This window comes from Lissotriton helveticus, chromosome 12, assembly GCF_964261635.1.
Source record: "Lissotriton helveticus chromosome 12, aLisHel1.1, whole genome shotgun sequence".
Lineage (NCBI taxonomy): Eukaryota > Metazoa > Chordata > Amphibia > Caudata > Salamandridae > Lissotriton > Lissotriton helveticus.
Window position 1 is genome coordinate 96,930,768 of NC_136073.1, and position 13,950 is coordinate 96,944,717.

Genomic DNA, 13,950 nt, shown 5'->3' on the forward strand with positions numbered 1-13,950 from the left:
GCTGAGAAGAAGGAAGAACAGAATAAGGAACTGACACTTAAGTCTGGTGTTGACCCGAAAACCTTTTTTGGGAGAAAAAAAAGTACCCCTGCAGCAGCAGTGACCGGGGTCCAAGCTGGGTCCAGCACCTCCGCATCAGTGGGCCCAAGCCACCACCCCAGGCCCAAGCCGATGAGTGGGGAAGAGGTAGCCAGCCTAATGGTGGAAAGCAGTGATACTGAGCCTGACCTGAACTTATCTCAATCTCAAAGTAGTACACATTCCACGCAAGAGGGAACACAGCAGAAAAGTGGTGAACAACAACCAGCGCCCGCAATAGTAGATGTTCAACAACCACCGCCCGCAATAGTAGATGCTCAATGAAAAGAACAACCACAACCACCACCTGTAATAGCAGTTGTTACACAACCACCGCCCGCAATAGTAGATGTTCAACAAAAACAACTACCACAACCACCGCCTGCAATAGTTGTTCAAGAACCACCACTGGCAATAGTAGTTGTTGTTCCTCCCGAAGTCGGGGCAGTTCAGGAAATTGAGCCTAATGCAGAGCAAGAAGAGGCAGCACATCATGCAGGAGATCTATTGGTTTCCAAATCCCCACCAAGGAAAAGGAAGGTTAGTCCATTGAGTTCTTCGCCAAGCATCCCTTCTGATGATCTTGACATCACTTGGGAGCCAGAATGATCTGAGCATGAGAGGGAGAGACATCCCGAGAAGACCAGGCTAGGGAAAAGGAAGGTTCCAGGAAGCCTACCACTTATGGAGTGCGATGTTCAGCAGCCGGATAATGATGGTGATGATGAGTCAGACCCAGTCATCACAAGCATTACTCCTGGCCCTGAGGACATGGAGACCAACATTTTAAACCTATCAAGAATGGCTGTGACTAGGGATGTAGTAGCACGCATACCACCAACACAGGCCACAACAAAACTACCTCCAGCTTCCATTTTTACATTTGCACAAAGCCAGCAGCGTCCTACATCCAGCACAAGTTCCACCTCAGCAGAAGGAGGTAGTGGTACTACTGCACAGCCACATAGTGCAGTTCACCACACAACCTCCAGTTCATCCGGCATTGGAAGTGGCACTTCTAGCAGGAGACAAAAGTTAAGCTCCCCAGTGTGGGACTTCTTCACAGTTAGCGCAAATGAGGACAACATTGCTATATGCTCCATTTGTCATTCCTCTGTTAGTCGTGGTAAGCTTGGCACAAACTATGGTACCGGAGGCCAAATGACCCATATGAAAAAACACCACCCAATCAGGTGGGAGGACCACCTACGTAACATAAAAGCAGGAACCATTAATGTTGGTGGGGAAGCAGTAGAAGGTCCATGGGTAACCGGACAGGATGAAGAGGGAGACATTCTATCTGGTAGTGGTACACTAAGTACCCCTGTCCCACTCCCCAGCACTGCAGTGGTACAACCCAGATCCTCCGGATCAGCAACATCTCTGTGGCACCAGAGTAAGAGTAACCCAGAGACACCAAGGAGTACGGGTGCGAAGTCTGCCACACGAAGTACTGCATCGGGCATATCTGAAAGAAATTGCAAGCAGCGTACTATTCTTAGCATGTTTAGGCAGGAGGGGAAGTACGAGCGCAACCACCCAATAGCACGTTTGTATAATGCTAAGCTTGCTAAAATGTTAGCTCTGGACCTTCTCCCTTTTTCTCTTGTTGAAGGGATGGGTTTCCTGGAATTTGTGTCAACCCTCTGCCCAAAATGGAATGTTCCCAGCCGCTTCTATTTTGCCAGAGTTGCTGTTCCAGCACTACACCACGACGTGCTGGAATTGCTTGGAAAAGCCTTGCAGCAGAGTGCTGTGCATAGTATCCACCTGACAACAGACATGTAGAGCAGTAGTCAAGCCACAGATTACATGTTCATCACAGCACACTGGATCTCTTTTTCAGGTGTTAGAGACAAGATATCTACAGGCATTGACACTACTGAGATTTTTAATGATACTCGCAAACATGCTACTGTAGCCATGTTTGCTATGGAGAAATCGCATACTGCTGCAAACATTTTGGATGAGTTCAACAGCAAGGTCTTTGAATGGCTCCAACCAAGAGGCCTCAATATTGGTTTTGTTGCCACCGACAATGGCAGTAATGTAGTTAAGGCCATGGAAGATGGCCACTATTTCAGGGTCCCGTGTTTGGCACACTGCATTAACATTGTGGTTCAAGACTTTCTGAAGACTGAAAGCAGAGTCAGCAACTTACTGACCATTTGCAGAAGAATCTGCACGCATTTCAATCATTCTTTTAAAGCCCGGAAGCAGCTACGGGTCATTCAACGTGAGTGTAACATGCCAGTCAAAGCACTCATTCAGGAGGTACCAACACGTTGGAACTCTACGTATTACATGCTCGAACGGCTGTTTGAGCAGTACATACCACTTAATGCTTATGTCATGACAAGAAGATCAGGGGATAATGCTGTTAAAGCCATGACCGTTGAGATGTGGCAATGGGACCTCATTAAATGCCTGACTGAGATGCTACTTCCTTTTGAGGTCTTCACACGTGCAGTCAGCAGGGATGACTGTACTATGAGCCAAGCAATCCCATTGTTGTACATGCTTGAGCAAGAGGTGAAGGAGGTGTCTGAAACGTACGAAGGTGTGGAAGGAAAACGTGAAGCATGTAATTTAGCGAAGTCCTTAGCAAGCCGCTTATCTGAGAATACAAGGATTCAAAATAAGATTGTGTCACATCAAAATTACATTACTGCCACAATTCTGGATCCACGGTACAAATTATTTGCGAACAGTAATGCAGTAATTCCTTTTTCAGAAGAGGATGTTTCCAAGTACAAAACTGTAATAGCCAAGGAAGCCACTGATTTAGAAAACGAACAGCTCTCAATTAGAGGCCTGCCAGTGCCAGCCCAGGACAGTGCAAGTACTACTGAGCATCCTACAGAGTCAAGTTCTTCTTCACAGCATGCGAGCAGTGCGTTTGCTTCCCAGCAGTCACCAACACAAACAATAACACCAACCGCACCAACAGGATCTGATTAATCAGACACAAGCAAAAAAATAGCTGCTTGGTTTCTACAGAAAGGGATGGGGAAGTCAGTTGCTGTCGCAAAGCAAACCAGAGCACCAATGAACATTGAGCGGGTGGTCCAGGCCTATCTGGATGACACAACAGAGGTGTTCATGGAGCAAAGCCCATTGGTGTATTGGTATAGGACAAGAAGCCAATGGCCACTGCTCAGCAGGCTGGCGCTAAAGTATCTAGCTTGCCCTGTTGCAAGTGTCTCTTCTGAGCGTGTGTTCAGTGCTGCTGGTACCATTGTGACTGTGAGAAGGACCAGTCTCTCGCCCAAAAGCGTGGAGAGGTTAACCATGATAAAAATGAACCAGCACTTGATACCACCAGACTACCAAGTCCGTGAATCAGAGCTGGAAGAGGAGAGCGAGTCGGAAGAAATAAGTATTGGGTTACAGGACCTACTTCTGTCAGAAGAGCCACCAGGGTTTGAGGACGAGCTCCTCTTCCCTGACAACTAGGCTTGGAAATTGTTACATTCTCCCTTCCTTTATTTCTCCCTTCCTTAGTTATTTGTGTGTATCTGTCTTTCTGACTCAAACTTGAAAACCAACTCCATCTTCCTTTCTCTTTTAATTACCTATTGGAGTTGCACATCTGAGCATTTACTGTGCACTCCACTCATCAGAGTCCTGCTCCATCTTCCTGACTCACCCTAAATACATTTCCATCTTGCCATACTTTGGATGGAGATGGACAATAGTGCAATAATGTAGCCTCTAACAGTCCCTCCATAACAATTGAAACGTACGTGACTACAGCCATCTTCTGTTTTGTTTCCAATCTGAAATGCATCACTGTCTTAAGGCTACACCTCTGTCTGCAGGCATACACAACTCTTCAATGTCAGAACTTGAACAGGGCTCCAAAATTAAAGTAAGCTTGTCATCGCTTTCAGAAGGCTCTGTTGCATCTGTGATCTGACAGTCACAAAGAAGAGAAAGACAGGTATATGAAATAAATGATGCCATACATTGCATTGGCTGCTTGCTGACTCAGAGCAAATGTGCATGAAGTCGAAGTATACTAGTAGTTTCAAAGTGCTTGTGTTTCGCGTGATGGTCAAGTTTTCCATGTTGTTTAATAATATGTATCCAATTGTACTCCTACTACTGCAGGTGCAGTCTGGACTTAATCGTAGTCACTCAATACATACTTAGTTGCTGTTTTTGGTCAGTTGGAGAACACGTACACGTGCCACACCGGATGATGATGTCAGTCAGTTTGATCAGAGATGAATGATGGAATATGTTCAGGAAGTGGAATACAAGGCAAACACACAACCAATCAAGAAGAAGCACAGCAGACCTAGGCTACATGTGTGTGCAGTGGTGGAATGGATAGTGGTATGATTGACATTGGCGCATTGATTTACAATTACATTAATCACTTGCTTTGGAAATACTAGGTTGATGTATATGCCTTTTGTCTGAAACTCTGAAAAATGTAGGTAAATGGACTTTGGGCCACAGACTCACGTCCCGGTGTTGTGGCCCTGTAACTGATCTGTGCTGGCTCCTATCTTGTTGTTCTTTCTGATGACTGCTGTGCAACTAGAAGTGTAGAGTTAATCAATGTATCCAATTAGCCTCAGTCTGAAAATGTTCTCGCTCACGAGTCTTGTCTTTTTGGCACTACACCGTAATTGATTTCTATGTTTTCATTCTGTTAACTTATTTTGCAATACCCCATTTCTTCTTTCATCAACACTTACAGGCCGGCCTTTCACCCAGCGCTACTATATTATACGTGGAGCAACAACTCACACTTACCTTACCAATCCTCCTCATCATTCTGCCAGAGGCGCCCAAGGATGATATAATCAATCAATCAGTCACAACAGTGTCCATGGAAGGAAGGAAAAAATGAATGACGAGATACAACTACACATTTGGCCCTGGATAATACATTAACTTTTGTATCATTTTCATATTTTTCTTTGATTCCTTTTTCCTCTTCATTTATTTTATGCTTGTGTTTGGTAATTGATTGTTTACTTAAAGTATCTCAATTTTGTTTGCTAGCTTTCAGCCCGCTACAACAGGTATTACGGTTTCTCAGAGGGCATACAGCCTAGGCAAAAGTCATATCATTCATATCATAAGAAGTACTTCCTTTGAATTGTGTAGTAGTAGTTAAGTAATTACCACTTCTTATTAATCATCCAGGTAATGAAACCTTCATCGTGCATCCATTTTGTTGTTCTTAATTGACTTTACATTTATTGTGGAATTGTGGATCAGCAATCATCGTCTTCATTGTTTTGCTTGTTGTCTCCATGCGTTCTCTTTTTCTTTGTCAAACCTTTCCCCAAACCCCCGTTCCCATCCATTCATCAAACCCTAACCCTCTTCCCCCGGGCTGTGTGGTTTTTATTGAGGTGTGATGTTACTACATTAAATATACACCAACAATTGATCACACGCTTGCTGGGGCAGATGTGGTGAAACCAACACTAATAAAATCAAAAGTCAACGAGGCAGGGCGAGGATCTTCTTCTGCTTGCCCACCCAAGCTCACTCTATGTAATAGTGTACAAGGCAAATAATTTCCCAAAGTGACCCAACGAATAAATGTAAATCATTGCTGGCATTGTTTGAATTTAATTTTAGAGCATGTACGTTTACGATTTGTATTGTGTTTTAATGACTCCAACGCAACTACAGTTATCTTCTTCTACTTTTTCAGTACCCGACACCATTGATTTCTTTGAGTTCGTTTAGCTGTTGCAATATTGTTTGTATTTTTGGTCCGTATGTACTGTAATTTTCTACTTCTCTCACATTCTTTCTCAGGCAAATGACTGTCTCTTTGTTTTTGTTTTCCAATTCTAGTGCCAGTGTCTAGGACTAGGAGTCTACTCGACTACTATCACACAACCACGGCATATTCTCCGTTGTCTTGGGAAACGATGCAGCCCTTGCGGTGCCAAACGTAATCATCATCAATCACAGTTAAGAAGAGCAGTTTGCTGGGAGGTCTAATGGAGGAGAGGCTGGTAGTACTAATAGGACAAATGTTACTTTGAGTGAGGGGCACAGCATCTATCTGTTTGCATGTTACACATGTGGTCAGTTAATAAAGTATTTCAATCAAACACTGGCCGCTGCCCTGCATCTAGAGTAAACCTTGTGACGTACAACAGTAACCCCACCACAAAACAACATCATATCATAACTGTGTTAGTTGAAAATAAATAACATTTATTCATGTATAAAAATATCCTCCTATCCCCACCCTAACCCCAACCATAGTCCAAGTCCAAAGAATGTCCCACAAAAATAACCCCAACACCCAATTCCCACCCACCAACAAAAGTATTAAAAAAGGGGCAAATCAACAGGGTCTATTACAATTGGCGGGCTTTGAGGTGTTTGTCCAATAAAATCTTTACACGCTCCTCTAATTGGTCCTCCAGCTTGGCCACCCGGAGGAGAAGTTGTTGCCGAAATGCACGGCACCTACATTTGCATCCATGCTGTGAGGGGGTGGCAGATGTTGAATGGCGGCGGCGAGCGGCTGCCTGGCCGCGGTGCCGTACTCCTGCAGGTGGAGCCTTGCTGGGGCCAGACGCATTGGAAGAGGCAGCAGCTTCTGCCGCCGCCTCTTCCTCCTCCTCAGCCTCAGCCACCAGCTTGCGGTACTCCTCCACAATGGCCTGCAGTTTCCTTTGCCGGGCCCTGGCTGCCAACTCCTTCCGTGATGGTTTTGAGGAAGGAGTAGGAGTATCTATAAAAAAAGAAACAGAATTGTAGCAAACTCTTCATAATGAATTCAACAGTGCATAGTGGCATTGTAGCACTATCAAGCGCAGTCCATACAATTGGTGTCAACTTTTAGTATCTATCTAATATGTCCTCCTGCTTCCCCTGCCTGTAGCATTTGTTGAAGTTTTTTCCGACATTATACTTGCCCTAGTACTGGGTGGGCTTGAGTAAACATTAGAACAAAAGTCTTTTTTGTATCTCCTTTTATTTTTTCAAAGTAAGACTCTGCTTCCAGTGACAGTCTTCACCTATGATGAATACAAATACATTTAGGGGGCATCCACCCATTAAAAGTAAATGTCTATCATTCTTTATTATCGGCTTAGCTGGTTTCACTTTCACCAGCAACCCAACCACCCATGCGTCCACTCGTTCCTTGCCTTGGGTTTCATTGACACAAACTCCGCTCATGATTCTTGCTATCCACTGTATCCATGCACCCATATTCTTTTGCCCAACCAGGCCTGCATTTTCTTTGACCTTACAGTTCTACCCATCCTTTAACAACCCATGCATCCGATTCATATCAGCCATGTGAATGAACCTTCCAAAGTATCCTTCTATGGTAGTTAGTCTTATTATTACCTCTCTGAGTCCTCCCTTCCTCCTTCCACCCTAGTTCACTTCTTTCCCTTTTTGTTCAACACATGCCTCAAGGTCATCTGATCTGACTTTTAGTCTTCTCCATAAGTTTCACAGCTGATTTGGAGGCTGATGGAAGAGGCCTTGTTTACTCAACTAAAACTGGTAATGCTACAAACGGTGTCTTCTTCAACCATTGTATATTGTCCAGTACAACTTAAAATTCATACTTTCTTAATAAGTCTCATAGCACAGTGAGGAAAAAAATGTCCCCCATCCACCTAGTAATGCAAATAAGTAATGAATATAATTTACCACCGCTGAACTTTTCTCCCCCACTGATGCTCCTGCAGGTGCCGCATCCTCTGTCCCCTCCTGGATGGCAATCTCTTCGCCGCTGGCCCCGTCGGCACTGGTGGTTAGTATTGATTGTGCACCTATGAAATCAAGTACACCTTTTTAGATGCCTGCACACCTCCCCCTATTTTACTAGTTGTACTTTTTTAACCAGGAAGGAAGATTGAAAAAACAGTTACGTATAACATGAAACGTTGTGACAGTGTAACTAGTCCAAATTGCGTCCTAATGTACAGCAGTCACATTAGACAGAGTTTAGTTTTCATTTATTAGATGGTCCCTAGGGTCATCTAATCTACTCCTACTCTAGTCTTTGGAAAGTTAGCCTGAGCCATATAACCATTTTTAGATCCGTGTCTACTGCTTTGCCCATGTTACCTCGCAGCTTGTTGCACAGTAAGAAAGACACCATTGAGGCCACATGAGTGTCGCATACAATTGACAAACCAGTATTGTTAGTCCCTGTTGCTTATCCATAATGTAATGTTGCACTTTTTGCCATGACTGCTAAAAACTGGCATAGTTTTATTCACTGTCTAACGTGCAACATTTTTCTCATAGGCAGATGAGAAGAGAAGATTGCTTTACGAAACAAGGGATTTGCAGAGCTTTCGAAAGATGCATGTGTAACCACTTACAGTATACGTTCAACGGTGAGAGGTCTCCCACAATTCACACATTTCTCTATCGTGCACTAGGTGTACAAAATGTACAGTATTTAATCTTCTTCATTTTGCATGGTGGAGCAGAATGTTTTTCATGGAAATACGTACAAGTTACAACAATACAAAGCTTTTTATTAAAAAAAATAAAGTTTTTGAACTTGCACGTAGACTCTGTGGTATAATATTTTCAGTGTCTGGGGTGTTGTGGAGTGAAACGAGTGAGTGAGCGAAAGGGTCTTCTTCTTTTTCTGTTCTGGGTTGTGTAATAAAATCATTGGGTATATCTAACTATCTTCGTGTGGGGGTCGGGAGTGGGACAAATGACTATGACCAAGACACTTAGGTAGGTAGACTAGACGGTCATTGGATTATGGGTTCTTCTGACTGAGTTCTGTGACCAGGGGGTAAGGTCCAATCTCCCTATCACCAACATCAACAACATCCTACTTTTTTGTGCATAGTTCTGTATGTGTATGTGCAGAGAATATTAACCACAACAGTAGTAGATGTATACTAACTGAACAAACATTAGTAGGCAAACATCTGGTTGTGCATTTTTGTTGGTGGGAATTGACAAAGACTGGAGATTACAGAGGACAACGCAAAAGACAGGAGTGGACCCAGTGCCTACGGCTATTCTATCACAGCTTTATTCAAAAGAATACCTTAACTAAAGAGTGACCCTCGGGGCAAGCTTAGCTACACACAGTCTAATAGTAGTAGCACAGAGAGTCTTGGGGCAGAGGCAGTTTGAAGGAACTGAAAGTCAGGGATGGCATTGGATAGTTAGTGACCCAAAATTTTGAAAACAAATTTAAGACCAAAGAAGGTTTTGCTAACATTGAATTAGAAAGGAGGATTAATCGGCTGGAAAAAATAAAGTGCGTTAAAAAGTTAGGGAAATATAATTGTTAATATAAGCACTGTAGGACTTACTGGGGCCAGCAGCAGGATCCGCGGTAGAGGAGCGCTCCTCTTGTGGTTGTCCCGCCAACTCGGACCCCGTCTTCTTGCCCTTGGGTGGTGCTGATCATATAAGAAATAATAAAGAAAGAGAAACATTAAGTGCTGTGAAACAAAGACCTCATTCAAAAATCCTCTCAAACATTTTAGGGAACAACAATTCCAATAAAATTTACCTCAAAGTATAAATGACTACTGGCTTGCAAGATCACTAATCAAATGTGCCATAAACATTCTGATTGCAGAATATACTAAGGAAGCCAGTACCACCTGACCTACAACACCTATTCAAGAATCCAGACGGGCCAATTGTTCAGTAAGTCGGCATTGCAATTTTATTTTTGCCCGCAAACATGCATAGATGATGAGATGGAGGACACATGCATTAATTTGTACATACACGTAATTGTTGGTTGCTTGCATCAGAACTGCTACTGACTCACCTGACCATGCTATTGCTGTGCTGCTAAGCCTACCACTCAGTAAACAAACTCAAACCGGTTTCAATGGAGGGGTGGGGTAAATAAGAACTAACTAAGCATTCAGTGACAGAGGAGGCATCATGCAGACCGTTAAAAAAAGTATGAACTAATACTATCCATCCACCACTATTTCACTAAAGGACAATGTAAGGACTAGACTCTAGCAATAGCATCAACTAACTTCAGTTCTCTAAAAACTCTAACATCAATAATCAGCAGCCCAAGCCAGCGCTATGTTACAAACCAGTAAGAGAAGTGGCGAGCAGCACCTGTGTCATACAATAACAGAAGAATTTGAGACGGAATTCATCGGCAATGTAACTAAGCACACCAGTTTCCGTGTTACTTATTCGTCCAAGAATTATACACAATACTTATACTACTATAATATATATTAAATTATTAATATAACTAGCTACTCACCAAGCCCCACGACTTCAACACCTAGCAGGTCCAACAGGTCCTGCTCCCTGTCCAGAATGTCTGCCCACCGGTGGGCCAGCTGCTGGTGGGTGCGCCGGATTTGCGAGTGATGGTACACTGCCCGGCGCACCTTCGCCCACCGGCGGTGACGCTCCTCTGGGAGGTAACCGGACCCTGGCCTGCTGTCTGCTGCCAAGGTCAAGGGTAGGTGGCGCTGCATGAAAAAAACCAGGGCGGCCACCTCCGCCTCCCCGAAAAGATTCCGGGCCTGCACCCCTGCAGGTCGCATTCTGCCGCAAGGCAGCCGGCTCTTCTTGGGCGCAGGCGCCTTGCTCTTCGAGCCGGTTCTGCTGCTCCCCTTTGCCATGGTTCTGGGGTGGAGGTGGAAAAGAAAAGTTAGAACAAAAGGAAAAAAAGTTAGGGGGAAGAAGTAGGAGCTTAAACGAAGAAGTAAAATAAAACAGTAGAAAAGCTAAAAAGAAAGGTAGAAAAGTAGAAATAAAATGCAAAATATAAACTTAGGGGCAGAGAGAAATAGATGAGCAGTAAAAAAAAGTAAGAAAAACTGAAAATAGGTAAAAGATTGAACAGATATAAGGTGGATAGAAAACTAGGCCCAGAACCATAGCATACAGTGTGAAAAACAAGATGGCCGCGCCCATCGCCACCACGTGGGTAAGTTCGCGCGAGATTTCACGCGAACACGCACTTTCTCAGTGTGAACAAGTAGTTGTGTTCCCGAACAAGACGTGCACCGCGCGAACGCGTTATTCGTGACCCGGAAGAGGAAATAGGGGGCGCGGGCGGGCGGGACAATTGAAAAAACAAGATGGCCGCGCCCATAGCCCAACCACATGGGTAAGGTCGCACGCTACAATTCCCCGAACACGCAGACAGCGCCCCGACCACGCACTACGCGCTCCCGAGCAAGAAAAATGGCTCGCGAACGGGACCAGCAAGCTACTACGCATGGTCGCGAAGCTCGCGTAGTGCGAGAACGTCTTTGCGTAGCTTCGCGTAGCTTCGCGTAGCGCGACTACGCGTACTACGCTCAGGGTTACTCAGGATCTCCTGTTTACTAGACAGGCGCTTTAACCAGCTAAGCCAAAGCACCCCCTTGAGTCTTAAATTTGAAAGACTTTTCTTTATGGTGTTCAAGAGAATATTGCTTTTTCACTTTCATTTCACAGACTTCTCTACTCATATACTTTCGATGAAGACGCTTCACTCATTCAAAAACACCTCTCTATTTTGAAGTTTACCCTATTCATAGAATTTTAAAATATACCTTGCTGAAGAGTGGATTAGTTGAACTCAACAATAGAGTGATCATACGGCTCTATCTTGTTCTTTGTCCTTTACTTTTCGATATTTCAGTTAATGCATTCCTATAAAAATCTTCACAATACCAAGTATTCTATTTCATTTTAAGACAACTTATTCTAAAGTTCATAGAACCAGACGTTTATTCTTAAATTGTATTCAACACTTTTTTGATGAAAATTATTCCTAAAGCATGGAGAAAACAGGTAGTTGCTGCTGAGATTTGAACTCAGGATCTCCTGTTTACGTGAGAGGCGCTTTAACCACTAAGCAACAGCACCAACGTCAATAACAGAAAATACATAAATAATTTATTGTTGATGATGAAATTTTGTTTCCTGCTATAAGTTCTTCTTTATATGTACTGTAATCTTAAACACAAAAAGATACTCAATCACTAAACAAGTATTAATATGTTTTAATAAACAGGTACTCTTATAAAACCCAATTTTATTTCGTGAATACATTAAAAAAAAATTCATGAAGGCATTAATATAGCTTAAATCGAGGTAGTAATGTCATCTACGTCTTTCTCATAGATATGTCTTTTTTTATTTTACAATAACAGTCTTTACTCTATAATCTTGAAAATACTTTGGTTTTTATGAGGTTTAAGATGATCTGTTCAACAGTAAGATGAATCAGACTTTTATATTTTAATTGTATCAGAATAGGACCTAATGAAATTGATTTGTTATATAACAAAGAGAAAAGCAAGACGCTGCTGAGAGTTGAACTCAGGATCTCCTGTTTACTAGACAGGCACTTTAACCAGCTAAGCCACAGCACCCCCTTGAGTCTTAACGTTGAATGACTTTTCTTTATGGTGCTCAAGAGTATATTGCTTTTTCACTTTCATATTCCTTTATAAGTTCACGGACTTCTCTACTCAAACACTTTAGATGAAGACGCTTCACTTATTCAAAAACACCGCTCTAATTTGAAGTTTAGCCTATTCATAGAATTTTTAAATATACCTTGCCGAAGAGTGGATTTGTTGAACTCAACAATAGAGTGATCATACGGCTCTATCTTGTTCTTTGTCATTTACTTTTCGATATTTCAGTCAATGCATTCCTATAAAAATCTTCACAATACCAAGTATTTTATTTCATTTTATGATAACTTATTCTAAAGTTCATAGAACCAGACGTTTAATTCTTAAAATGTATTCAACACTCGTTTGATGAAAAATATTCCTAAAGCATGGAGAAAACAGCTAGGTGCTGCTGAGTTTTGAAATCAGGATTTCCTGTTTACGAGACAAGTGCTTTAACCACTAAGCCACAGCACCAACGTCTATAACAAAAAATACATAAATAATCTATTGTTGATGATGAAATTTTGTTTCCTGCTATAAATTCTTCTTTATATGTACTGTAATCTTAAACACAAAAAGATACTCAATCACTAAACAAGTATTATTATGTTTTAATAAACAGGTACTCTCGTAAAACCCAATTTCAATTCTTGAATAGTTTACAATTTTTTTTTTCATGAAGGCATTAATATTGCTCAAATAGAGGTAGTAATGTCATCTACGTCTTTCTCATAGATATGTCTATTTTTATTTTGCAATAACAGTATTCACTCTATAATCTTGAAAATACTTTGGTTTTTATGAGGTTTAAGATGATCTGTTCAACAGTAAGATGAATCAGACTTTTATATTTTAATTGTATCAGAATAGGACCTAATGAAATTGATTTGTTATATAACAAAGAGAAATGCAAGTGCTGCTGAGAGTAGAACTCAGGATCTCCTGTTTACTAGACAGGCGCTTTAACCAGCTAAGCCACAGCACCCCCTTGAGTCTTAACTTTGAAAGACTTTTCTTTATGGTGTTCAAGAGAATATTGCTTTTTCACTTTCATATTCTTTTATAAGTTCACAGACTTCTCTACTCAAATACTTTAGATGAAGACGCTTCACTTATTCAAAAACACCTCTCTAATTTGAAGTTTACCCTATTCATAGAATTTTAAAATATACCTTGCCGAAGAGTGGATTAGTTGAACTCAACAACAAAGAGTGATCATACGGCTCTATCTTGTTCTTTGTCATTTACTTTTCGATATTTCAGTCAATGCATTCCTATAAAAATCTTCACAATACCAAGTATTTTATTTAATTTTATGATAACTTATTCTAAAGTTCATAGAACCAGACGTTTAATTCTTAAAATGTATTCAACATTTGTTTGATGAAACATATTCCTAAAGCATGGAGAAAACAGTTAGGTGCTGCTGAGATTTGAACTCAGGACATCCTGTTTATGAGACAGGCGCTTTAACCACTAAGCCACAGCACCAACG

At 42.0% G+C, this 13,950-nt stretch overlaps 3 non-coding genes across 3 annotated transcripts; all 3 read right to left on the bottom strand.

Moving 5' to 3' along the window:
- Positions 1-12,351: 12,351 nt before the first annotated feature.
- Positions 12,352-12,425, bottom strand: TRNAT-AGU (transfer RNA threonine (anticodon AGU)). Its single transcript has one exon. It is a non-coding gene; the product is annotated as a tRNA-Thr (tRNA).
- A 941-nt stretch (positions 12,426-13,366) lies between these two features.
- TRNAT-AGU (transfer RNA threonine (anticodon AGU)) lies at positions 13,367-13,440 on the bottom strand. Its single transcript has one exon. It is a non-coding gene; the product is annotated as a tRNA-Thr (tRNA).
- Positions 13,441-13,873: 433 nt separating this feature from the next.
- TRNAM-CAU (transfer RNA methionine (anticodon CAU)) lies at positions 13,874-13,946 on the bottom strand. Its single transcript has one exon. It is a non-coding gene; the product is annotated as a tRNA-Met (tRNA).
- Between the last annotated feature and the right edge of the window lie 4 nt (positions 13,947-13,950).